The sequence below is a fragment of the Monodelphis domestica genome, chromosome 7 (assembly GCF_027887165.1).
Source record: "Monodelphis domestica isolate mMonDom1 chromosome 7, mMonDom1.pri, whole genome shotgun sequence".
Taxonomy (NCBI): Eukaryota; Metazoa; Chordata; class Mammalia; order Didelphimorphia; family Didelphidae; genus Monodelphis; species Monodelphis domestica.
Window position 1 is genome coordinate 46,190,258 of NC_077233.1, and position 26,088 is coordinate 46,216,345.

General features: G+C 42.5%; 1 protein-coding gene across 11 annotated transcripts in view; it reads left to right on the forward strand.

Moving 5' to 3' along the window:
• Positions 1 to 26,088, forward strand: part of ITPR1 (inositol 1,4,5-trisphosphate receptor type 1) — a 410,117-nt gene that overhangs the window by 370,018 nt on the left and 14,011 nt on the right. The gene's annotated exons all lie outside the window — the stretch shown is intronic.

Here is a 26,088-nt window from a genome sequence, read left to right on the forward strand (position 1 = left end):
GATTGTAAAACCTTGTATGCAAGCAAGCTCAAATCCAACTCTTGTGCAAAGGGTTCTTGGTTCAGAGACATTTACTGCCTGGCAGTTTATTGGTACTGGGTTTGGAGTACTCCTGGGTGAATGCCACATCCAGCTCTCCTAGTCACCAGAAAGAAAAGGAGTCATTTGCTGGTCCTTGCGTAGCTTAAGATCCAGTTTATGAAACAGGGCATATTCTTTTAAAAGTAAATTGTCACATTTCTAAGTGTGGTATAGAGCAGCGCAAATTATTGTGATGCCAACTGGGGTATCAAGGGTTGAGGAGAGGAAACATTTGGGCACGCTTCAAGCAGGCAGTTGGTGGACCAGTAGATAGAGTTCCAGGCCTGGAGTCATAAGGACTCATCTTTACGAAGTTCAAATCTGGCCTCAGACCCTTACTAGCTGGATGAGCTTGGGAAAGTCACTTAACCCCGTTTGCCTCAGTTTCTTTAACTGTAAAATGAGCTGGAGAAGAAAATCACAAATCATTCCAGTATCTCTGCCAAGAAAACATCAAATGGGGTAACAAAGACACAATCAGAGAAGTGACTAAACAACAAAAACAACTCTTAAATCATGAAAAGATTCCTGAAGGTGACTTTGAACATAGTCATAGAGGAACAGATCGCACACCAAGACACAGACAGGTGAATTGTGAAAAAGGCCACCCAGACTGATAGGTAAGCAGAAGTGTTTGGCAAAATTAGTGAATCTCTGTGAGTTAGAAAGAATTTGATTGAGGGCAACTGAATGAAGGCCTTGAAGGCCAAGAGGAGACGTTTTGAGTATGTTAGGGAATATTTTATGTTTTTATTTATATATTATATTTATATATATATAATATTTATATTACATAATGCTTTGTTTAAAACATAGGTTTGTAAGTTTGAATGTCACCACTCAATGTGAGATTTGTGAAAGAGATGATTTTAATCATTTTGATAGAAAGAATTAGCATCAAAGAAACGAGTAGAAATCATTTTGTGTTCATACTTATGCTAAGCAGGAGACCAAGAAGTATGAAGCACAAGTTTACAACTTTGTTGGAGAGTTGACACGTAGGAAATGATTAAAGATCAAAACAAGACTGTTATTAACAAATGTTTAATTATATGGTATAAATTAATTGGCCTAAACTATAATGCAGATGAGACTCGACCTTGAAATATCAGATTACCCCAGCTCCAGGGTAAAAACCAAAACTGCTGGGAAATCAATCTGACAGAAATTAGATTTAGACCAATGCATTACACGACATACCAGGATAACCTCTAAAAGCTTGAATTAAATATAAAAGGTAATATCATAAACAAATGAGAAGAGCATGGGGAAAAATTACCTTTCAAATCTATGTATAGGGCAAGGGTTCGTGACCTAACAAAGGATAAAGGACTAATTTTGCTTGTATAAAGAAAACTAGTGCAATTAAAATGAGAAAAGGAACAATTAATTGGGGAGGAAAATCTTTGTATCAAGTTTGTCTGATAAAAATTCTCATTTCTAAGACATAAAAAACTGATTTAGAGTTTTAAGAATAAGAGCCATTCCCTAATTAATAAATGGTTAAAGACCATGAATAAGCAGTTTTCAATGGGGGAAAAAATTCAAACTATCAACTGCCAGATGAAAGAAATAATCCAAACCATTAATAATTAAAGTAGTGCACATTAAAGCAACTCTGAGGTTCAGCATCAAAATCAAACCCATCATATTGGCCAGGATGACATAAAAAGGAAAATGATGTATGTTAGAGGAACTACAGGAAAATAGGTTCATTAATGTGCTGCAAGAGGAGCTATAGTCTGGCCTGATCATTCTGGAAGCAATTTAGAACTATGTCCCCAAAGGTACTAAACTGTATGTGCCCCTTCAATCCAGTAATACCACTATGAGACCTATCCCCCAAGAGATCCACAAAATAGGAAAAAGAATGGTATGTACAAACAATATTTGTGGCGGCTCTTTTTGTGGTGCCAAACAACTGGAAGCTAAAGGAGGAACCCTCTATTGCCAAATAACAAATTATGATATATGAATATAATGAAGATGATCATGCTATAAGAAATTACAAAAAGGGCTATTTCCAGAGAAACTAGAAAGATTTGTATGAAGTGAGCAGAACTAAAAGAATAAGTTGTGCAATGACAACACTAGACTTGTTCACTTGTTTCAGTTGAGACCATTCTGTGACCCCATTTGTAGTTTTCTTGCCAAGGATACTGGAGTGGTTAGCCTTTTCCATCTTTGGCTCATTTTACAGATGAGGATACTGAGGCAAATGGGGTGAAATGACTTGCCCATAGAGGATCACATAGGTAGTAAATATCTGAAGTCAGATTTGAAGTTGGGTCTTCCTGACAGTCTAAGTTCAGCACACTTTGTTTCTGGCAGTGCTTGAAGAACACCAGCTTCTGGCTAATTTTGCTTCTCCTTTCCATGCCATTTTTTGCCTGAACAGATCTCCACATCATTCTACAAATAGGGACCAGGAAGAACTTAAAGATGAGTTTAAAGAAGCTGGGGGTGGGGGACGGAGGGTAGCTGGGTGGCTCAGTGGATGAAGAACCAGGCCCAGAGACAGGAGGTCCTGGTTTCAAATCTGTCTTCAGACACTTATTAGCTGTGTGACCCTGGGTGAGTCACTTCACCCCCACTGCCTCGCCCTTACCACCCTTCTGCCTTGAAACCAATATATAGTACTCTAAGATGGAAGGTAAGGGTTTAATTAAAAAAAATGATAAAGAATCTGTGTGTAGGGAGTCTTTCCACACTTCCCATTGTAAAGATGGAAAACAGTCGGCAGCATAACATGGCATATTTGTAAAAGTCAGGACACATAGAGGGAGAGTGGAGCAGGGAATTGTTAAGGCATCTAGGTGGGATGGAGTCACAACCTTGTGGACTGCCTGACTCCAGGATTCTTCGTCCTCCTTGCCTCTGTCTCAGAACCCTAGAGGTGTAGGGATGCACTTGGTATACCTCCATCTATATTCTGTCACGTTAAGAGCAATCTTTGGTTTTTCATCTTTATCTTAAGTCTTTAGAGTCTGTTAAGAAGAGTTCTCTTCCTTTTCCTTTGTCCAAAGTCAGTGTCCATGCCTGGTGTCTCAGTCTACAAATCCTCAGGAGGTTGATGATGAGGTTAACTGCTAACCATGTTACTTTGGGGTCACTGAAACCTCTGGCCCAGTGCCGGGTTTCTGCCTTGGTAATGAGGACTTCAAGGAGTCTTGTGAGCTATCACCTGATAGGGGATTAGCAGCCTGAGAACACCACCTCTGCCCCTGCCTCCTCAGTAACTCAGATGGACGGACAGCACTGTGTTGCAAGCCCACCACTCTGATGGTGCTTGGAGGATGCTGGCTTCTGGCCAGGGTGGCTTCTCGTAGTCCTACAGTTCTTTGCTGAATAGATCTCCACATCAGCCTAAAAGTATAGGCCAGAAAGGTCTTCAAGATGAATTTAAGGAAGCTGGGTGTTGTACGTTCATGAGGGTTGCCAGGGAAAGCTGAAATGGAGGGAGTCTTTCAACATGTCTCTTGGCACGCTGTGGAAAGCCCATGCAAACCACCCATCTTGGGTGGAGGCTGCTGACAGAATGTCAGACACCTGGAAAGGGGAGTAAGGAAAGCTGGCTAAAGAAGACTAGAACTGAGCCCCACAACCCCAGAGCTATTTCAGGACTGTTAAGACTTAGTCACCCATTGTTGGGGGGGTAAAGGTGGGGAGGGCAGCACTGGTAACAGAAAAAACTGTACTCCGTCGTCTTTGGAAGAGGCTGGGCACACCAGATCACCCCCAGCCCTCAGAGGAATGCCAGCTCAACTTTGAGAAAAATCCACCAGCCCTGCACCAGGCTACAATTAATTTACTGTTGCTTTGGTGACAAAGGGTGGGCAAAGGAGTGATCCCTGGCGAACTCAGTATTGAGCCTGCCTCTGCTCTCTAAAGAAAATGGTTCCCTTAAACCCTCTGAGCCACTTCACAGGGACCAACTGACCTCTTCCCTCTTTACTGAAAGGGACTTCTAAGGCAGTGTGCTAGGAACCGCCCTATCCTGTGCTGTCCTACTTCTGTCTGGTGATTAATAGGATTGTTTTAAAGACTGGAAGCCAGATGCCCCTGAATATATGAGCCCGCGCATGTGGGGGGGGGGGGAAGGGGGGGCAAATGCCTTCAGAACCAGTCCTGCATGAGAAAAAGCAACACAAGGAAATGGACTGACATCATAGTAATTCTTTGTAGTAGTGGAGATGCACAACTGCCCTAAGGAGACATATGGAAAGGACACACTACGCTTGTGAAAAGTGTGATGTAGAACAGGGATTTTTGACCTTTTGGGGCGTCTTGAGCCCCTTCAGCAGTTTGAAGAACAAAGCTCTTAAATGCATAAAATAAAACACATAATGTTGCCAAGGAAACCAATTCTATCAAAATGTCGTTATCAAGTTTTGTTTTTATTTTAAATTTGTGAACTCTAGGTTAAGAACTTTTGATCAAGACCAAATCAGTAAAGCAACTCTCTTCCTTTCTGGGCTTCTTTACCATTTTTCTTCCTATGTTTAGGGTTCCTTATAAGAAATGAAAGCACTGAAGCTGCTTTGTAAGCTGGCCAAAAGATCTGCAGCCCTTCTTTCCTAATTGGCTCTGGGAGTTCTGTATTCCAGTTTTGCACAGTTGTATACTATGTAGTGGTCAGTGTCTGGGGAAGCTCCAGAGTTTAATGTTGCTAGAAAAGTTCCCAGCACTTCTTGGGGATAAAGAGAACTCTCACTCCCAGAGATGAAAGGCAGCATTGGAAGAAATCATGTTTTTGTGGCAATGACAGCAGCTGGATTGCTTAGAATTTTGATTCTGGTTTCAACATAGAAGAAGAGAATTTCTCATATTTATTCCACTCCCCCCTCCTTTTGGCTGCTCTCTCACTTGCTGGGCTGGAGCTGCCAAGTCAGGGTTATATGGATCTTGACCACTGATACCCTGAGTCCTATGGAACCACAGTGTCTTCAACACTATTAATGGTAGCGAACACTCAGATAGCTCTTTAAGGTTCACAAAGCACTTTACATTGTATCTTTCATCTAATCCTTACAACAACAGTGTGGTAGGTATTATTATTATTATTAACCTTATTTTATAGACGAGGAATATGAGACTGAGAGGGGTTAAGGAATTTACCCCAGGATCACACATATAAGTGTTTGAGGCAGGATATGAATTTGGGTATTCTGAGTTTAGGTCAATCCACTATCCCCCTGGCTGACTCCAACTATAATGTGTAGTCAGATGAACAACTTGGGACACAGAAAATGCCTACTGAGCTGGACCTAGAAGTGAACAGGAGAAAGAATAGGTTGGATTGGCTTTGGGAAATTTCACTTTGGAGGATGACTTCTTATTGAACCATAGGCCCACATTTTTAACAATAATATTCTTTCTGGTAATGAGATATGACTGTGAGTCTTGTCATACCAGTGTCAAAAGGATGGAATTCAAAGATCGCTCAAAGAGGTAGAGTACATGGTGGTTGTGGTGAATCTGGTCATGTTACAGATGAGGAATTATGTGAGAGAAACAGTCAAAGGAGGTCATCTGAGAAATCAGTCATGGTGGGAAAGAATTATAAGACAGACATGAACTGGGTACAAGGGGTAACCAGTAAATACCTCCAAATTCTACTGTTGTCTGGATGTCAGGAAAATTCCAGGAAAGTCTCCAAAAGTGGTTGGACTCCCTGTGGCAGATTCCCGGGATGATATGGAGGAAAGTTCTGCAGGATCAACTAGTTTGCATCATTGGAGGGAATAGCCATATTCCCTGAACCAGAGATTCACTGGTGTATGGACTGCATCCAACCAGGAAGTAGAATGGGAGAGAGAATAGTGTTAGGAAATGCTATTGCTTCTGGTTCTGAACTGTGTTGCTATGGCCCATTCTCTCCTAAAAAGGTCAATTCACCCCAACCAACTACTGGAATCCATGGGCCAGTGGCAAGTTAGAAGTCTGAGAGTAGGTCCTCTGAATAGAAAAACGGCTGTTATATTCATCCCGTCCATTAAATTCAACATACTTTGCATTAAACATCAGCTACATGCAAGATGCTGTGGATATAAATACCAATATGGTAGTGAGGCCTTGCCCTCAAAGAGCTTACCATCTTAACAGGTGGGAAACAAGAAGAGAATAAGCGTTTACAAAACACCTACTATGTGACCAACCTGTACTATGTGTTTAACAAATAGTATCTCATTTGATGCTGACAACAACCCTGAGAAGTAGGTGCTGTTATTATCCCCACTTTACACTTGAGGAAACCAAGACAGACAGAGGTTAAATGACTTGCCTGGGGTCACACCACTAGTGAATGTATAAAGACTAATTTGAATTCAGATCTTCCTGACTCTGGGCACAGTGTTCTATTCCCTGGACTGCCTAGCTAGAATGAAGCATCTACCAAATAATTATGATAGAAAAAAGAGATTCAGCCAAGTGTGATCAAAATGCTCTAAGAAATTTGAGGGCAAAGACAGACTGACTGACTGACTGACTTTGAGGAAGTATAAAGGCAGGGAGAATGGCAAGTCTTCAGGCCAGCAAGGGAGTCAGCTGCCACAGAGTGGAGAGAGGTCAGGATGGTAGCGTGGAAAGGAATGGGTTCTGTTTGGCTGGCAGATCAGGTACACCAAGGGTAGTCTATGAAGCAGAGCTCAAAGGGAAAGAATTCTCAGGGAGAATGGCCGAGTTCCTATTACCAGCCCTCCTTAAGTGTCCTGCACATTGATTTATCACTAATCCTTTATGACATGGAAATGGACTTAGTCATTACCAGGAAGTTGTACTGAAGAACACCTTAGATTACAGACTAAGAACCTGAGTGCTTCATTGCCAGATTCTGCCCTTTTTTCCCCTCTAAAAGGTGCAGCTGTGACCAGCCAAGGAGTTTGTAGTGGAAGAGCATCCATCCACAGCCTCACCCACCCTGAGAAGAAAGAGGTTGGACTTTCTGCACAGTATCATGTGCCCAGAGAATGACTTCTTACAGTTCTCTAGGCGCAGGAACTGGAGAGAGCCCTAGCATTCCCTCTTCCAATAAGAGCTGTGATTTGGGTGCCTTTCATTGAATTGTCTTAGTACGGTAACAATCTCAACTATAACTTTATTCACTAACATTAAACATTTATTTTATAAAATAGTTCAGGTACCACATGTTACCTCCCACTCCCAAAAGGGTAAAAAGTGATAAAGAGAACTAGAACACCCTCTGAGCAATAGGTAGATTCTCTTTGGGAAATTTACGGAAAAATGTAGACAAGATTTGCTGAAGATGACAGCATGGAAGGCTGCAAGTCTGCATCATGGAACTATTTTCCTAATAATAATAGTAAACATGTATATAAACATGTTACACAAGTTTACATGGCATTTTGTAGAGTTATATCTCATTCGATAAGCTTACATATCCATTGACATAACTGTTGCTAATCATAAGGAAGTTTGTGTTAAGTACTGTGAGATTTCAGAAACTCATACTCGACTATAGTTTACTTTCTCCTCAGGGTAGGCCCGTTATATAACATATTGGAAGGAACCTGAAGCAATTATTTCAACTTTTTTCTATTTTCCTAGTTTGTCTTTTTTTTTAAATGATGGGTTTTAGGGGGTTGCTTTTGTTTTTATATCACCTTCATTTATATCTCTCCCCCTTCCAAAATTAGTGAGTCACCCCTTATAACCAAATTGAAAAAGAAAGAAATCTATTGAACAATACCAATCAGCAACATCTGGCAGCAGATGGAATGCTCCACGCTCATGGTCTTCTACCTCTTTTTTTTTTTTAATCAAAGATATTTTATTTTCCCAATTATATGTAATAACAATTTTCCAACATATATTTTCCAAAATTATAAGATCCAAATTGTCTCCCTCCCTCCTGGATACGGTAAACAATTTGATCTGGATTATACATGTATTATTGTGCAACATATACTTCCATATTAGTCATTGTTGTAAGAGAATACTCATATAAACCAGAACCACAAAGTAAAACCATAAATAAACTAATACTGTTTGTATGCTCTGATCTGTATCTGACTCCAACAGTTCTTTCTCTGGGCGTGTATAGCATTCTTTGTCAGAAGTCCTTCAGATTGTCTCTGATCAGTGCATTGCTGAGTGTAGCGAAGTCTTTGGCAGTTGGTCATCGTACCATATTGCTGTTTCTGTATGCAGTGTTCTCCTGGTTCTTCTTATTTCACTCTGCATCAGTTCATGTACATCTTTCCAGCTTTTTCTGATATTGTCCTGTTCATTATTTCTTGCAGCACAATAGTATTCCAGTACCCTCACAGACAACTTGTTCAGCCATTCCCCAGTTGATGAATATCCCCTCAATGTCCAATTCCTTGCCAGTCTTCTTTCTCTTAAAGAAGGGAGGAAGACGGGGGCAGCTGGGTAGCTCAGTGGATTGAGAGCCAGTCCTAGAGACAGGAGGTCCTAGGTTCAAATCTGGCCTCAGACACTTCCCAGCTGTGTGACCCTGGGCAAGTCACTTGACCCCCATGGCCTAGCCCTTACCACTCTTCTGCCTTGGAGCCAATACACAGTATTGACTCCAAGAAGGAAAGTAAGGGTTTAAAAAAAAAAAGAAGGGAGGAAGACGTATCCTCTCAATTCTTTCCAAGTCCCCTATACTAGTGCTGTAGCCAAAATTCAAATCTATGAAGTGGTTTCTCCATATATGTGTCAGCCTGTTTGGCAAAAATAGGAGATAAACCAACCGTCAATTACCACACTCCCTTAGTAAGTCACAAGTTCAAGGAACTCATTGTTGGTGAATAATAAAAGCTGACTCTTAGGCTCGGCTTTATTGCTTTACAAGTGACTACCTCTTAGCAATCTTGTGAAGTCCAGAGTGAAAGTATTAGTACCTCTCTTACTACAGATAAGGAAACGAGACTCCAAATGGTTAAAAGGTTGCTTATGATCACACAGTTTGCATGTGCAGGGCCTGGACCCCAGACCCAAAAAGCTCACTGGACCCAGTGTTTTTGCCACTATTCCAAGCTTTCTCTGTTTTTTGAGAAGAGAAACTGAAATCTGACATGATCATTTATTACTTTAATATGGATTCTGGTCTTGTAGCATAGCTTTTAGACTCGTTATTCTTATTTGTTAATGCTTTGATTTTGGCAGGGGGTGGGACTGGGACCTGTGAATCAAAGGAACCAGTTAGACATAATAGTGTTCACTCATTTTTTAGTGGCAGGTCTTAACCTCCCAGGCTGTCGATGACCCAAAGGGTGGGTCCTCGCTTCTCTTTAGAAGAATCTGTCCCTTCCTCCGGCACAATAAATTAATTCTATCTCAGTTTTGTCTCAGCTTGAAAAAGTTCATATGACATCTGCAGTTCTCCCTTCCCAAGGTAGCTTGAATTTCCATGAATAGATCCAAACTTTCATAAGAGCAGCAGGGTATAGAGTGCTCCAGGCCGGCATATAGGAAACATGCCTTGTGCCCATAAAGAAGACCAATAGGGCAAGGCGAACAGACACAGGCATGTGCTTAGCTATACATGTGCATACTCAGAGCTCTCATGGTTGGAGAAAGCCTGTTGACTTTGGTCTTCTGGTCACATCTGGTTTCCCAGACTCAGGTTGGCACCTCTCCCAGCTCCTATTCCTCCCTGGCTTCTTCACCTCCTCAGCAGTGCTGGGTCAGCCATTGCAAAGAAAGCGGCAACTCCCCAAAAGGGGGGGGACGGACACAACTGAGGGTGGAGGGAGGGCGTGGGTGGTTGAAGGAATCTCTTGAGAGAGATTCACTGTCTAATCCAGAAGTGACCGTAAATCAGCAAGCAAGAAGCTTAATGTATTAAATGGATTTTAATTCTCAGTGTTTCTGCCAGGGTTGCTACTCATGTGCAATTGCAGATGTTCATTGAGACGACCCAAGCTTGGCAAAGACCAAGGACTTGCAGAGGGTTTTCTGGGAAGCACGTTAATGATAAACTTATCATTTTGGATAGTTGAATTGTCCTTGCCTTTTTCTTTGACAGACGGTTGGAATTGCTTGATAGTCACCAGGAAAAATCAGGTGACAGGAGTGTGTGTCTTAAGTAAATAAAAGGGGAAGGATGGATTCACTTAAACCACAGCAGACACCAACTCCCACACCCAGATGACTAATCTGAATTGGGTACAACTCCCTAATAATTAAAACATTCAAATGGCTGCTCTGTGACCCTTCAAACCGAGTGGAGCTTTTTCTCACAGAATGGCTCTTCTCCTTGGTTCTTCTGAGGCTGCCCTTGGTCCCTTAACAGGTCCCCTTAGAGGGGACTTTATTCTGAAGTACCAAATTCACTCAGGCCAGAAGCTTTTCCACGGATAAATAACCAAAGAATCCGTCTTGCAAATGGAAAAATAATGTAACTCTGGGGAGAAGATGCAAGGCTCTTATGTGGTAGCAGGACCCTGGCACTGCATCTGTGCAATTTGGAGACAGACTGAAGTGTGTAGGAGCACACACACATTCATGCAATCCTGGGGAACATGCACTGAGGAATCACAGCCAGATGGCCTGTGGCTTTGTCTGGACTTCAGCCTTGAAAGAAGCTCAAGGTGGTGGGGGAAGGAGGGAGGGAGGGAGGGAGGGAGTAGTGAGCACATTTCAGTGTCTTTTGTTTTTTTAAACCCTTCCCTTCCATCTTAGAATCTTCCAAAGCAGAAGAGCCATAAGAGCTAGGCAATTGGGACTATGAGACTTGCCCAGGAAGTTTCTGATGTCAAATTTGAACCCCGGTCCCTAGGCCTGGCCCTCTAACCACAGAGCTACCCCTTATTTCAGCATCTTTTCAAGTGGACTTGAGAAGTAGCTAGATATCTTGTGGGTGCCGAGCCCTATTCCAAGGCTCCAGAGAATAGAAAGGGGTGGGCATGATACAGGTCTTCCAGTATTTGTAGGCCCATAACGTGGAGGAGGGATTCCATGTATTCTTCTTGGTCCCAGAGAAGACAAGAAGACGCTGTGGGTGGAAGTGGCAGAGGGATAAATTGGGTTTCCAACAGGCATGAAGCTAGAGCTAGAAGACCTTTTGGAGGCCACTGAGTCAGGCTGTGCTGGTAAATGTTTAACAGCCAGCTCTGCAAACAAGCAATGCCAAAAATCTGCGTATGACACACTTTTAAGTTTACTCTGCATTAGGCACATTTTCCCCATTCACTTGAAGCCCAGACAGTCCACAGAACAATAAATCAGCCCCTGATGGGTAGCATTTGAATGCACCCTTTGAGAGTTTGACAGTCAGTTCTCACAAGTTGCTACAAGCTGGCTCCAACACACCCCTGGTCCAACCCTTTCATTTTATAGATGAGAAAACTTAAGACCCAGAGAGTTGAAGTGACTTGCCTAAGGACCTACGGTCTCTGAGGCAGAATTTGAACTCGAGTCACCAAACATCTTTTCACCGTGCCAGCCAGTTGTTAAGGAAGGATGCCCTTTGGGGAGAGATAGAAGAGGGAAAGGTGGAGAGGTGAAGGAAGGTGGCAGAAACAGAGACCCACAATGTCTGGTTGATTTGCGTGATACGAGCTAAAAAGCCGATAGAACCGTTCAGAGCCCGGTATGGGCTAGAGAAGGAGACAAACCATTCCTCCCTCTGAAGGATCCCTGCCCACCCGCCGGGCCTGGGAACTTTCTGGGAGAGGAAGTTTTCCCTGAAGGTTAGGAAGACCGGGAGGCTGCCCCGGGGGCGTGTGGCCCTGGATTGCGGGGCAGCAGATGGAGAACAGCGCTGGGAGCGCACTGCAGCTGGCGGCTCCCCGCTCTTGTGCAGATGCAGAACGTGGTGCAACTTCTCCCCTGGAATTCCTGTGCCGCCCAGGGAGGGAGGGAGGGGGGAGCCCTGTGTGAGCTCCCCGAGGAGCAGCGCTTCGAGGCTGGAGCTGACAGCTTGAGACCCGAGCTAGCCTCGGCTCCCCTGTAAGCCCCTCACGGTGTGAGAGCGTGACAGATGCTTCCCAGGACTCCCAGTCCCGGGAAGTGTTCCGAAATGAGAAGGCAGGATCGGAGGGGGAGAGGGATCTGGCAGCGGCTCCTTGGCTGGCAGCAGCATTGGCCGCGGCTGCTTCGGAAGGAGGTGGGGAGCGGGGGAGCGAGCCTGAGGCTGGGTTCCTATCAGAGGTGGCAGAACTGAAGCCTCCCCACCCAGATTTAGAACCCGGGCGGGCTGTGCTCTGGAGGCTCTGACGTCATGGCCGTGCCCCGGAGCGGCTGTCAGTACGAAGCCTTGCCCTTCCTTTTATTGTCTGACCCTCGGCCTCGCCTGCGTGGCCCCCTTGCCTCCTTTAAAGCCCCGGGAGGGCTGCCAGGCCTGCGTCTGCCACACGTGACCCCCATCCGCTGCCTTGGCAAAGCCTGGGCGCTCCACCAAGGGGTGCCGGGGTGGAGACGGGAGCAGGGGCAGAAAATCCGGGACTGTTCTTGGGAGCTCTGCCCCTCGCTAGCCGGGAGACCTGGACAGACGATTTCTGGTCCCTGAAATTCCATTTCATCCTCTGTACTTTTCTATGTTGCCCTCCTGGCAGGGCCGTCATACGGAGTAAGATCCACGGGGAAATGGCCCCAGTTGGAAGTCTGGAGACCCTAGTTTCTGCCATGGTGACCCTTCTGATCAGTGTGACCCTGGGTGGGTCACATGACCCCTGGATCTCAGTTCCCTCATCTAGAAAATGAGAGGGGGCTGGGACAACTAGGTGCCTCAGGGCATGGAGAGCCAAGCCTAGAGATGGGAGGTCCTGGGTTCAATTATGGTCCCAGGCACTGCTGGCCAAGTCATTTAGCAGCCCTTGCCCAGCCTTTACCGCTCGTCTGCTTGGAACCAATATACAGTATTGACTGTAAGACAGAAAGGAAGGTCAGAAAGAAATGAGGTCATGACTTCTGAGCCATCTGCCTTTGGCCTTTTCCCCTCCAGAGACTTATAACTGATGGTGGAAGTTGCCTTGTGTCACTCTTTGTGCTTTAGGAGACTGCCTCTGTGGGCAAAGCAGGCCAGCGGGAAAATGCCTTCCTCCGGAGGGGCCACTGGCCCCCTTTGTCAATCTGTGGTAGACACAATTCTGGCCAATGAATTGCCTTAAAATCTAGAAATGTGTGTGTGCGCCCAGGTGCAGGAGAAGGTTAGTTAGAATGACCAAAGAGCATTGTTAAAGTAACCTTCATTCCCAGTCTCCACGCCCCAGATTCTGAGTGTAACTAGCATTGGTCCCACCCAGCCCCGGCACTAAGTGCTGGAGGACTGAGATCCAAAAAAGCAGCCCAGTCAGTCCTTCCTGCTTCCGAAAGTCTGGGTTTCCTCCTGAGTGAATGTGCATGTGTTGGGATCAGTGGAGCAGTCACCAGCGCTGGCCTTTAAGGAGAAGTGGCATAAGTGCAGTGGCAAAGAATAGAGACGTGGGTGTTAGCTGGGCCTTTGCTTCTGGGTGACTTTGGGTTAGTTGCCACCTCCTTGGGCTGTTTCCTCATCTTAAAAGTCAGCACATTAATGAGCTAATCACTCAGTGTGCCCGGCTCATTTCATCAGCCTGGGCTCCTGGGAATGTTATATTTTATTTTTAAAAGGGGAACATTTATTGAATATTCAATCATAGAGGCTACTATTTTTATTCATCAAATTAATTGAACTTAAACCTAAACTTAACTTTAAAACGAACAACTAAACTTTAAAGGTAAATTTCCAAAAGAGGCACAAAATGCTCATTTTTTTTTTGAAGTCATGAGGACTGGTTCTGGGCCCACCTTGTTGTGACATCAAGGAGATACTTCTTGTCCCTGAAATTCCAACCAGGAGTGATGCAAATATTTTATGGGGTCTCTAAAAGAGAGAGGGACACTCTGGGCCTGAAAGAAGAGGCTCCAGACAAACCGGATAGCCTAGCCCTTAGGTAGGGCCAGAGTGTAAAGAGCAGGCACAAAGGCCCTGGGGGAATGGGAGACAGGAAGCCCAGTTTGGCAAATTCATCTGTAGTTTAATTGAGAGTAAAAGAGTTTATGATACCTTTACCCAGAATTCTCCCATTGTCCAATCTTAAGTCAGTTTTTGATGGCATACAGTAGAGCAAGAGTTCTTGACCTTGCAGTTTATAAGTTTGTTTTTTTAAAAAGATTTTGACAACTTCCTTTCCAAATAATTGATTCCCTTTGCAGTCTTAGCAGCTTCATTTTATGCATTTAAAAATGTGATTCTGAAAATGGGGGAGGATGTTTGCCAGATCCCAAAGGGGGTCTATGACACACCCCAAAATGGTTAAATGACCCCTGAATTAAAGGGACACTATCACACTTCTGGAAACACCCTGGATACCTATAATTAAATCTGCAAACATTTACAGGGCCCAAATTATGGAGGAGGAATTCTGTTAGAGGGGATGGAGGTTTGGAAAACTATTTTGGAGGGATTCAGGATTTATAATGTCATGAGGGTGGAAAACTTCTTCTACAAACACTGTTCTGTAACCTGGAAGTCTCAACTAGTGTTTCTAGGGTGCCTGAGAAGTTAAATATCTTGCCCCAGGTGACACAACCAATAGGAATCAGAGATGGAGTTGAACCTAGGCCTTCTTGACTGGGTGGCTTAGCTCTCTCTGCTATAGTACACTACCTCTCAGTGGAAGGAAACAAATTTAAAAGTCATAATCCCTCACCTTTTAGAGACTAAAGTCTTCTAGGCTTTTTAATGAGGTCTAAACCTAACCTGACTTCTAAAACAAAAAAGTCTGTTCTGCATCAAATAGCATCACGTTGTGAGAGACCCGCATCTCTAAAAGATCTACACATCCGTTCTTTGGAAGGATCTCAAAGCATCGTGTCAAACTACTCATCCTCTCAATTTATCCTTCCAAATCTTGCAGCTCCTCAAGGACATAGAACCAAGGAGAAATGGCCTGAGTTTAATTAGGGGATGTTTGTAAAGTGCTCTGAAGATGAAAAGCTTCCTTTCAGGGCTGCCACCAGTTGGTAAAGGTAGCGTGATTGCTATACCAGAAAGAAAAGGAGAAGAGAATATCTCATTGAAACTCCACAGAAAAGTATATGAGCAAAATATGATCACAGAGCTTGGAATTGACTGGTTTGAAAAGCTCACTTCCCCTGTGGTCGAAGGACAGACTCACGGGGTGCTAGCTGAAAGGGTGAGCAGGTGCCGTGGGACGGAGGATCCCAGCTGGCCCATGCCAGGAAACTCGCCCGCACCAGCTTTCTCCTTTCACACCTACTTCCTCTAGGGCACCCTGATCCAATTCCATTTGACATGGAGGCCAGCCACATCCCTCACCTGTGACCCTAAAACAACTGCAGAGAACAATAGAGTTTCATTTTCCTCAGGATTTCATAAGAGATGGGTGGGGTTCCTGACTGCTGACAGTCAGTGCATCAGTGCCATACGAGATCACCCAAGGAGAGCCCTTCACCAAATTGGGGGCTGGTATTTAGGAACTTCAGCCCAGCTGTGGATTATATAACATGTCCTATTTTAGACACGCCACTCAGAGCTGAGGAAATAGAACCAGACAGACACCCAAATTTGTGAAGAAAACAGGCAACCTTTATGTGTCTGCTTCTATTGTGAAACTTCCATTTTCACCATCTCCCTTCCCCAAAAAGTAAATACATTGACTAGGAAATTGAACATCCTGTTAGGAGCGAAGAGAACTAGATTCTTGACCATGCTTTTGTCACAGGTCCTATGCCCCAAGACTGGGACCAAGCCACAAAGGTGTGCTTCCATTTTCTCCTTTGAAAATCAGTAATAATCCCTTTATTTCTCCTGCCCAGAGTGGGTAAAAGAAGGAGTATATCTGTGAAAGCATTTTTGAAAAAAAAAAATCAAACGTTATCCATTCAACAAGAATTTGATCGGTTGCCTCCTGTGTGCCAGGCTCTGTTTTAGACACTAAGGGTAGATACAAAGACAAAAAAAAAAATGTGCTGGCCTTCAAGGAGTTCCTGCTCTTATAGGAGGAAACCAATGAATACCCAGATTTATATTTATAGACATGTCCATAGATATACACGCATGTAAACATCTATGTGTGCATATATCTGCACACAAGATAATCTCAGAAAAGGTTCCTAATGACTTAGCATTGAGGATGAGGAATGGCCCGTTGTGGGGAAGTTTATGCCTGAATTAATCCTTGAAGGAAGCCAGGGAGTCTAAGAATTGGAGAAGAAGAGATTAATGAGAGATGAACTATTTCTCCTAAATAGCAAATAGGCTCATCTGGCCAGAGCTCAGAATTCTAATGTAATTTATTTCAGGAGCCTCTCCCACAGACGTTGTAGTTAACGTTATTGTGTCTTTTGAGCAGTCGAATGTTGGACAGCCACAGCTTAACTGTCATTCTCTGAGAAATTGTGAGAAGAAAAGGAGTTTTAACTGTCATTCTTGTAGAATTTAAATATATGAGTATAAAATATAATTCTTGGTATTGGACATTAAACATCCAATACTCTGAGAATTATATTAAACAATTTAAAATATTATATTAAATTATTTATTAATAAATTATATTGAATTTAAAACATTCTAATAAAAACAACTGAAATATATTAAACAATGTCCAGTACTCTAAGAATTATATTTTGTAAAGTTTATTAATAATCACTTGAAGTAAAGGAATAAAAAGGTAATAGAAATTTTTTTTAAAAAACCTACATTTGAAGAGAGAGCAAAGGAAAAGGAAAAAGAAAGATAATTTGCTGAGAGATATATGTTTAACCATTGTCTTACAAAGAAATGGGAAAATTTTTTTTCAGAAAAGACTTTGTTTCCCTGAGGGCACTGAAAGGTGGAACTGGACCTCTAGAATTGAGAAGTCTGCCATTTTAGGTGACTTGGACTGAGATCTTTCTCACAGCTGATGACACAGGCATTTATCTGTACCTTTATTTTATTGTTGGTCCTGTGGCTAATAAATAGCATAGCCAGAAGTTTTTGTGTATATTTCAATCTGGGGTTGATATGGAGAGAGAAATGAGTCAAACTTATGGGGGAAATGGGTTTCTCTAGTTCATCAAACAAGTCTAAATAATCTGGGACAGAGAGATGTTGAGTTTTAGTAATTATTAAAGAAATATAAAAACACATTCCTTGGTTGCCCTAGAACCCAAGATGAGGATGAATAAGGAAGCTAAAGCAATGATGGATAGAATAGTGATCATCCCACCTAGGCTACCTATGAGTGAAGCCCATTGATCTTAAGCCCCTGTTACATGAATACTAAATAAATTCTGGAGATTGGAAACTGGATCATTGGAAATGATTGATTGAGAACCATTTGGCATTTTTTAGATTATTACTGGTGTCTCCTTCCTAGAGAAGCAAATGCTATTCTAGCTATGATTTTATAGACTTGAGTTCCAGAATTAGTACTTTTCCTCTGCCTTTTGGCTACATGCTAGGAATAATGTACCACCCCATAGGGCTCTCACCGTAAAGGATGAAGGGTGTAAAAAAAATGAAGGGTGTTTTCTGATTCACCTGCTAAGCAGGCTAAATGTCACTTACTCTACTGGTATTTATTACTGGGCACCTTCTGAAAATGCTAATTGGAAAAAAAGGAGGATTTGTTCACTGAGGCCTCTTTGGACCTTCCTATAATCTAAAATATTCACTGGGCTGTAGTAAAAATCCCAGTGAAGAATTTGGATTGTCTTTGCTCTTGGAATGCAAAATGTGTGTTTTTAGCTTTAAGTAACTTAAATGCAAAAGTGGCATTTGGCACTTGAATGAAAGGACACTCGGAGTTGAGTTTCCGTGGAATCTTCCAGGGGAAAGGAGTTGGGGTGGGGGGTAGAAAAGTGAGGCAGAGACCCTGAGACAGGGAGAGAACAAGTCATCCATTTCTCTTCCCACTCCTACCTAGCAAGTTTTCACTTCATGACCTCTTGGGTTCCCCTGAACCCCTCTGATAATTTTTTTAAAAGCCACAGTAAATAAACAAACAAAACACCGTAACTAACCCAGACACCTCATCTTTATCTGCACACTTGTGTCGCCGCGGGAGCACCCTTTCATGTTTTCTCCTATTTTTCAATACTCTTAAAATCGTAAATAAAGTCCTGCACTTAGGTGTAAGTTTTTCTAAGGAGGAGGTTACTTCTGTCATGGTTCTTTCTCAGAATAGCCTCTTCAGTTGAACCCAGGGAGAGTGAACACTTCTCAGAATGAATAATATTTGCATCACCCAATACAACTTCCTTTTTTCTCCACCCTTTCTCCCCTCCCCTTCCAATCATGGACATTTTGAGAGGCTGGTCAGTGCCGCCCCCATGTCTGCAACTTCAATGTTGGCGTTTACAGGGACTTTTCCAACTTTACCTAGAAAAGAACTAACCAGAACCCCAGCCCCTGTGGTTAGCCTGTTTCCGCCTGTGGCTTTGGTCCGTTTGTCTGCTCTGACAGAGGAAGCTCTCACTGTGACGGGAAGAGGGAGTTACTGCACAGGCTGGATCATGATGCCTCAGCTTGTAGGAGGACCAGGGCAGACAGTACATAATGCCGTTGGTATGCGAGATGCCAGCAGTGAAGGGAGGGGGGAGGAAGGCAGAGACCCAGAGTGGCAGATAAAGCTGGCAACCATTTAGAGCATCTGTAAGCCTCACACAGAGCAATCGGTGAACCCCACTCTGAAATCAAATCCCCTCTAATTAAAATGATTTTCACACAAAATGTTGAGTTGAAGCTGAGCCACTGAGACATGGTATTGGACCTTGAATAGACATTAAAAGTAGACTTCTTGCAAATGGATGGGGCTTTGGAATGGCTAACTGGCTGCAGAGCCCTGTGCGAACAACTCAGTTGACACTCAGAGTAATCTGCAGTTGTTTATGCCCGGGAAATCGGAATTAAAGTTTTGTTGGCAAGGCTGAGCCAGATGGAAATGTAGATAGATACTGTTCGATTTCAGCTGAGGTTAAACCAAAAGCAAATGTTGTGATGGCTCCCTAGGTAGAGAGACATGATTTCAAAGGGATTCGCATCCATGGAAGACTCGGGCCTCCAGCACTCGAGTGGAAGTTTCACTGGGTAAAGAAAAAAATCAATCTGGCTATAATTACTAGAGGAAGGCCTAATCACTCACAGTGCCCTCTCAGACCCTTGACCAGGCAGCCACCAGTAACACACAGTACCTCAGAAGGCAGGTAGCGTCCAGGCTGTCAGAGCATGGGGACTCAACTTCCCAGGAGAAAACAAGTTGGATGTGATATTTCACGGCATGTTTTACAGATCTTAACTTTGCTCATGGATACTTTGGCTGTTTTTTTGGATTAAGAGCTAGAGAAGGTGGCAAGATTGGTGGGGAGAGAGGGTGAGGAATGGAGAAAAGGAATGTTAATAATGATCAGGAAAGGGAAGATTTTAGCCCAAAGGATGTGAGGACTATAAAAGACTTCTCAGTTCTCTTTTTTGAAATGCTCTTTTTGTGAGTGGCATTGATATCAACACCATCCAAACCACCACCATATTGCAAAGGGACCCATCATAGGACCGAACCCCTCTGGGCTGGACATGAATTTGCTCTGAAGTTAGCCAAAGCCAAGGAGACTCTGCCATTCTTGCTTTGGGACCTAGATTTTACACGCCGCCTTGGGGAAAAAAAAAAGAGAGACTTGCCTATGGAGGCGCAATCCTTTCTCTCCATGGCCATTTAATCAGCGGTCCTGAAAATGAGGCATGTGCTGACACTAAATCTTGCTGAGTTTATACATTTATTTGGAACCTTTTTGTAGAATTCATTCATTCATTTTTGAACTCTATTAAGTGGAAATTTGTATAGTTGATAAAAAAAAAGGTTGTTAAGCAGACTAACAGAATTGAAGACTGTGTGGAAACTGTGGTAACCAATATAAAAAAAGTTTAAAAATTTTCAAGTGATTTAGTTTCAAACTCTTTCCATATCAACAGTTAATAAGAAAATTACAGATGAGTTAAATCAATCTAATCATCCTTGATTACTCCCTTTCCCCTTCACAATCAGTCACAAAGAAAACTCTGTTGCCTACTTCTTTCTAACAACTCTTTCTATCCATCCTTCCTTCCCACTCCCTCTTCTCTAATCACCTCCTACTTAGAAAAACACAATTGATTAAGCCTTGCACTTGAGTTCTAGTAATAAGCTTTACAAGTACAGGATGGAGAAGGTGTGTACAAAAGAGCTGGCATCTTAGCGGTCAAAACTTTAGTATGAGTCAATAGTGTGCTATGACAACCCAGGAAACTATTATAGTGTCCAGTACAAGGGAGATAGACCCACTGGATTCTGCCCTGATTGGACCACAAAGAAAGAGACTGGACACCAAACTTTAGGAGGCCATTGACCAACTAAAATGTCCAGAAGAAAGTGAAAAGGATGGTAAAAGGCCTGGATATCAGGAGGACATGATAATCACTGTCTTCAACATCTGAAGGACTGTTGTGCAGAAGAAAGAAGAATTCTGTTTTGTTTGGCTTTAAAGATCAGAACTGAAGATGATGAATCAATTTTGCTACAAGGGAGATTTTGATTTGCTCTCAGGAAAAGGATGGTAATAATGACAGTATCAAAAAGTGGAATGCTCTGCCTCAGGATCTGTAGTAGAACTGTAGGTTCTTCAAAGATAACCATCAGGTAGGGTGGATTCCTTTTAAAGGTGTGGGTTGGACTGTGTGACCTCACAGATATCTTCTGTGAGTCTGTGTCTGGTCCAGTCAGTCCAACATACTATACTATGGCAGCAATAATCTTCCTGAAATGCAGATTTGAACCAAACATTTGGATCTCATGCCTCTTAATGGCTGCCTTTTGTCCAGAGGATGAATTCAAATTCATCTATTTATTTTTACCTAAACAGGCCATACCCCTCTCTACCTACATACCTGTGATTCAGGCTTTTCTCTATGGCTAGGGAAGCTAGATGGCCCAAAGGATAGAGTGCTGAGTCTAAAGTAAGGAAGATCTGAGTTCAGATGTGGCATCAGAAACTTACTAGCGGTTTGATCCCTGAGCAAGCCACTTTACCTCATTTGCCTTAGTTTCCTTATCTGTAACATGAGCTAGAGAAGGAAATGACAAAGAAGTCCAGTATCTTAGCCAAGGAAACCCCAAATGGGGTCATGAAGAGTTGGATACAACTGAACAACTTCCTCCTCTTCCCTCCAGCCCCTCATTGCTATCAGATTCATGACTTTCTTCTAAGATCCACTTATATCATCATAAAGCCTTCCTTGTCTTTCTCATCCTTTGTATCATTCCCTCTTCTCAATAATTGTGGCATTTACTACCCATGTCATTCATCTGATTATTAATTCATACTACTTTGTGATGCTTTTGTTGTTATATATTGAAGTGACTTGTCTCTCCAGCTAGATTTACAGACCTTTAAGGACATGTCTTGAACTTTGTTTTTATTAGAATAATCTCCTAACTGGTTTTGATACCCTTCTACATTACCCTCTCTCCAATTCATCCTTTGCATCCTTTACTCAAAAAACCCTGATGGTTTCTACGACCTATAGAAAAGAACAAATAGAATTTCTTAGGCTGACATTTTAGCCTTGACACAATCTGACCCTAGCCTTATTTTATCCTACTATCCACTTCAGCTAAATTGGACTTATAAGCTCTTCCCACATCTTAATCCTGGACGCTCTCACTACTTGGCATTTACACAAACCCCCTTCTCCCTCCCCAATCTCTAGAATTTACTCTCTTCTCTTTGGAGCTCTTCTCCTCCAGGCTTAAACTCAATCCAATTCCTCCATGCTTCCAGGAAGCCTTTCTTGAGGTCTCTGTCTCTGTCTCTGTCCCTTCTCTCCCTCTCCCCCCTCTCCCACTCCTTCCCCTCTCCCCCCTCTTCTCCCTCTCTGTCTCTCTCTCTCTCTCTCTCTCTCTCTCTCTCTCTCTCTCTCTCTCTCTCTCTCTCTCTCTCTCTCTCTCGTAGTAACTCCATCAAATTTTTTCATAGTACTGTTTAGTGAAGACTTCTCTTTGGATGGAAGCCCTTAGTTAGGTCTCCTTCTTCCCATCCCACCATTAGGAGTATTTTTCAGGGGAGTTAGGTTAAAGAGAGGCTGAAATACAAAAACCAAAGAGAAAAACAGTTCCTATTACTCTTAAGAATCTTTTAATAGGGAAGACAGTAAGTATATCTGTGAGTATAAATAAAATAAATTTAAAGATAAATAATAAATACTAATAATAATATAAATCAATACTAAATAATATAGTCAATACAAAGTAATTCAGTACAAGAAAGGGTAAGAAGACATGAGCAGTTAAAGGAGACTGGGGAAATCCCTGGAGGGATTCTCTGAAGCAGAGATAATATGGGGAGGTAGTCCAGTGTTAAGGGTTAATTTTGGTGGGAGTTTAACAAAAGTAAGGAGAACAGTTTGATTAAAAAAAAACATTAAGTTTAATTTAGAAGTTCAGATAGAAAATAGAAAGGAGGAAAGTGAGATTAATATTCTAATACCTTATGAGTATACCTAAAATCCTAATCCTCTCTAAAATTTCTAAAAAACCCTACTCTGTCTTTGAGGATAGGTTCTTCTGCCTGACAGAACAGGCCTAACTTATTTACAGTACTCCTACCTGGAAATATATTCACTCACTGCCTACCTAAGCTAATCAATAAACGTTAATCACCTATAAGCTCCTTAAATCTGTTTCTCTATCCCAGCTGTCAGTATTAAAACTGCCAGTCCCTCTTGAGTGAAAGAGCCCAAGACTGACCTCCTGCTCTCTAGAAATCCAGAGACAGAAGTCCCTCAACTCTCACCTGTCCTCCTTATATATGTTCCTCGTCACCTAGGTAATGGAATCTTCTGCTCTGTCTCTCACAGAAGCCTATAAATTCTGTGGCTCTTACTTAGAAAATCCTTCTGCTCTTAAAGAGACAGAGGGAGAGATAAAGAAAACCCCTTTAACACCAGGCATGGGGAAGGCCAGAACGTGGGCAAGGACCAGTAGCAAGGACAGAACATCACAAGCAAGGAAAAGAGAGGTCAGTTTGGTTATACCACAGAGTACAAAGTCAGGGTGGGGATGGGGGAGCTGCAGGGAGGGAGCGAATCGCCAGTCAAGCTGAAAAGTTCTCTTGGGGCCAGGTTGTTGGAGACATTCTACTAAGTGAAAGTTGATATTTGATCCTAGAAGCAAGAGGAAATGAGTGAAGTTGTGATGGAGCAGGGAGTGATGTGGTCAGATTGAGGAAAATTACTCTGATAGCAGCATCTAGGCTGGATTAGAGTAGGAAGAGACTCAAGACAAAGAAACGCATTAGGATGCCATGGCAATAACTTAGGTGAGAGATGATGAGGGCTTGAACTAAGAGGTTCACAAAGTGAGTAGAGAGAAGGAAGCAAACAAGAGAGATATCATGGAAGTAAAAAGGACAAAGGTGGCAGTTAATTGGATGTGTGGGGCAGTATCGTGTGCTGGTAAAAGTTTAAAAATCAGTTCTCCAGCTGTGTGACCCTGGGCAAGTCACTTAAGCCCCATTGCCTAGCCCTTACCACTCTTCTGCCTTGGAACCAATACATAGTATTGTTTCTAAGATGGAAAATAAGGGTTAAAAAAAAACAGTTCTCTGGGGGGAAATGTGCATGGTGCACTTTTAAGTTGAATCTGCATTATTAACATTTTCTCATCACCTCCTCAAGTCTAGACGATCAACAAAACAATAAACGGAGCTTTGATGTGTAGTAAGCTGATTTCTTTCTGAGGTGTAAATGCTGACACTGAAAATTGAACAGTCAGCTCAGGTTTGAACAGATTGTCTAGCCCCTACCCCGTCCCATCCCACCCCCTAGTAGGGTGAAGGGGCCTGGGGAATTGAGGATAATGACATGATTAGGGGCTTGGGAGAGTGAAAGAATGATGCTACCTGCAAAAGAAACTGGGAAGTCTGGAAACAAGGTGGGTTTGGAGAGAGAGATGTAGAATTCCAAGTCTCAGACCCCAGAAATTTATTACAGAACCAGGCACTGATGCACCCAAGAAACATTTGTTGAATTGCCTTCCCCCCCCCCCCTTTGAATAGACTCCTTTCCTGAATGTATCCAGTCCACAGAAGGCAGTCACTGTGTTTTCATTGATGATTGTATAGTGTTGGGATTATGGTTTATATTTAAGTCTTCAGACTTCATTTCTTTGTAAATATTTTGTAATCTGTGTATTTGAGTTGATTTCCCATAAGTGATCCTGGAATATTTTTATCACCTCTATTCCCTTTCTTTATGTCTAAGCTTTTTTGGATTTCTTTGTTATTTGATTCAACTTTTAAAATGCATTTCTTCTCAATATGAAAATATTAAATGGTTTTTATATTAGCATCAGTAGGAATGTCGATTTAGAAGGAGCTGTGGTAAAGTGAAAAGAACCCTGAATCTGCACTCAGAAGACTTGGGTTTGAATACTGATTATATCATTGACTTCTTGTGACCTCAGACATGTTATTTAACCTCTTTGAGCCTTTGTTTCTTCATCTCTAAGATGGGGATAATAATATTTGTCCTGCTAACTATAGAGGATAGTGCTGAGGCAAGCACTTCATAATCCACAGAATGCTACAGAATTGTGGGGAGCGATTATCATCCGTTATAACCATAAAGCATCATGGAAACATCAGCCACCCTAAAGATTGCTTACTTACAAGTGGAAACACTCTACAAGTCCTGAACAGTTCTCTGAAAACCCTTTGGAAGAGAAGAATGATTCCCCTTTTTTCAGAATAAGACAAGGAGACCAAAATCTTGGATATTTCCTTAAAAGGCAGATAAGAATCTGAGTAAAGGTGATTTCACCCTGAGGCATCACAGAATCATGGTTCTGGAGCTCAGACTCCATTTAGCCCAACTTCCTTGTTTTACTGTTGAGGAGGAGATGGAGGCCCAAGGGGATTCAATGACTACTGAAGTCACCTAGAGGGAGGATTTGAACCAAGGTTCTCTAACTCCAAAGTCAGGGCTCCCTCCTTTGCACCACGTTCTTTCCTTTGTAACATGCTCCCTTCAATTCTGTTTTGAGTGTTTACGCCTCAGACCACTGAATTCTACTGATTGGAGAAACTGCCCATCATAAGAGCTGTGGCCAGAAAAGAGAGATTGCCAAGGGTTTAAAGGAGGGGAAATGATGGAGAGTTAAATATTAAGACTTTAGGAAAGAAGCCTAATGGCAGAGTTTGGGACTAGCAGATTGGGATTTGAACAAGTTCTCCTGAGGTAAGGTTTATCTACTTAAGATCAGCTTTGGAACTTGTGTATCTCTCTTGGGTAGATGCTTCCACAATTCATCCATAATCCTCATTTGGGGGCTTTTTGTTGCAGGAAACCCAAGTGGCAAATGAAGAAGGACTATTTCTTAACATTTATTTTTCATCCACCTTTTGAAAACCAACAGATTATACCAAAATAGTGAAATAGTGTTCTCTTGAATACTAAGTGGCTGATAGAGAATTGATGTCGGGAGAACAATTTAGTTTCTTAGAAGAAAAGTGTTTGTCTCAAGGGTTTGACATAGGTAAATCAAGACAGCTGAAGTTTCTACCTAAGTTGGTTTTTTTTTAATTATAACTTTTACTACAGATGTTCCAGGGTAGGCCCAAGTCCCCATGACCATCTAAGTACGAGTAAAACTAAGGAGCAGGTTTGACTGTGTATGGCAAATTGCTTTGGATGAGATTGAGTCCTGTCCTCTGAACTCCCAGAGACATACTCACAGGCCGGTGGTAATGAGTATCTCAGTAATATAAATTATCACCTGAGTAGCTTTCAAATTGTTTGTAGTTTCTGTAGTAGCAGACTGCTTTAATTGAACATCTGAAGGAAAATTGCTTCAGTTGGTACCGTCCGAAGACAGGTTGCATCCAGGTACTTTTATGTAGGTCTTCTGGGGAAAAAAAACAGCAATACCAAGGGTAAGGAGCTCCCAGTTTTGTTAGAAGAGCACTTTGTGATTCAGAAAAGCTCTTTGGTATTTAAAGACTGCTAGAATTCATCCCTTAGAGGTCAAGATGATCAGGAAA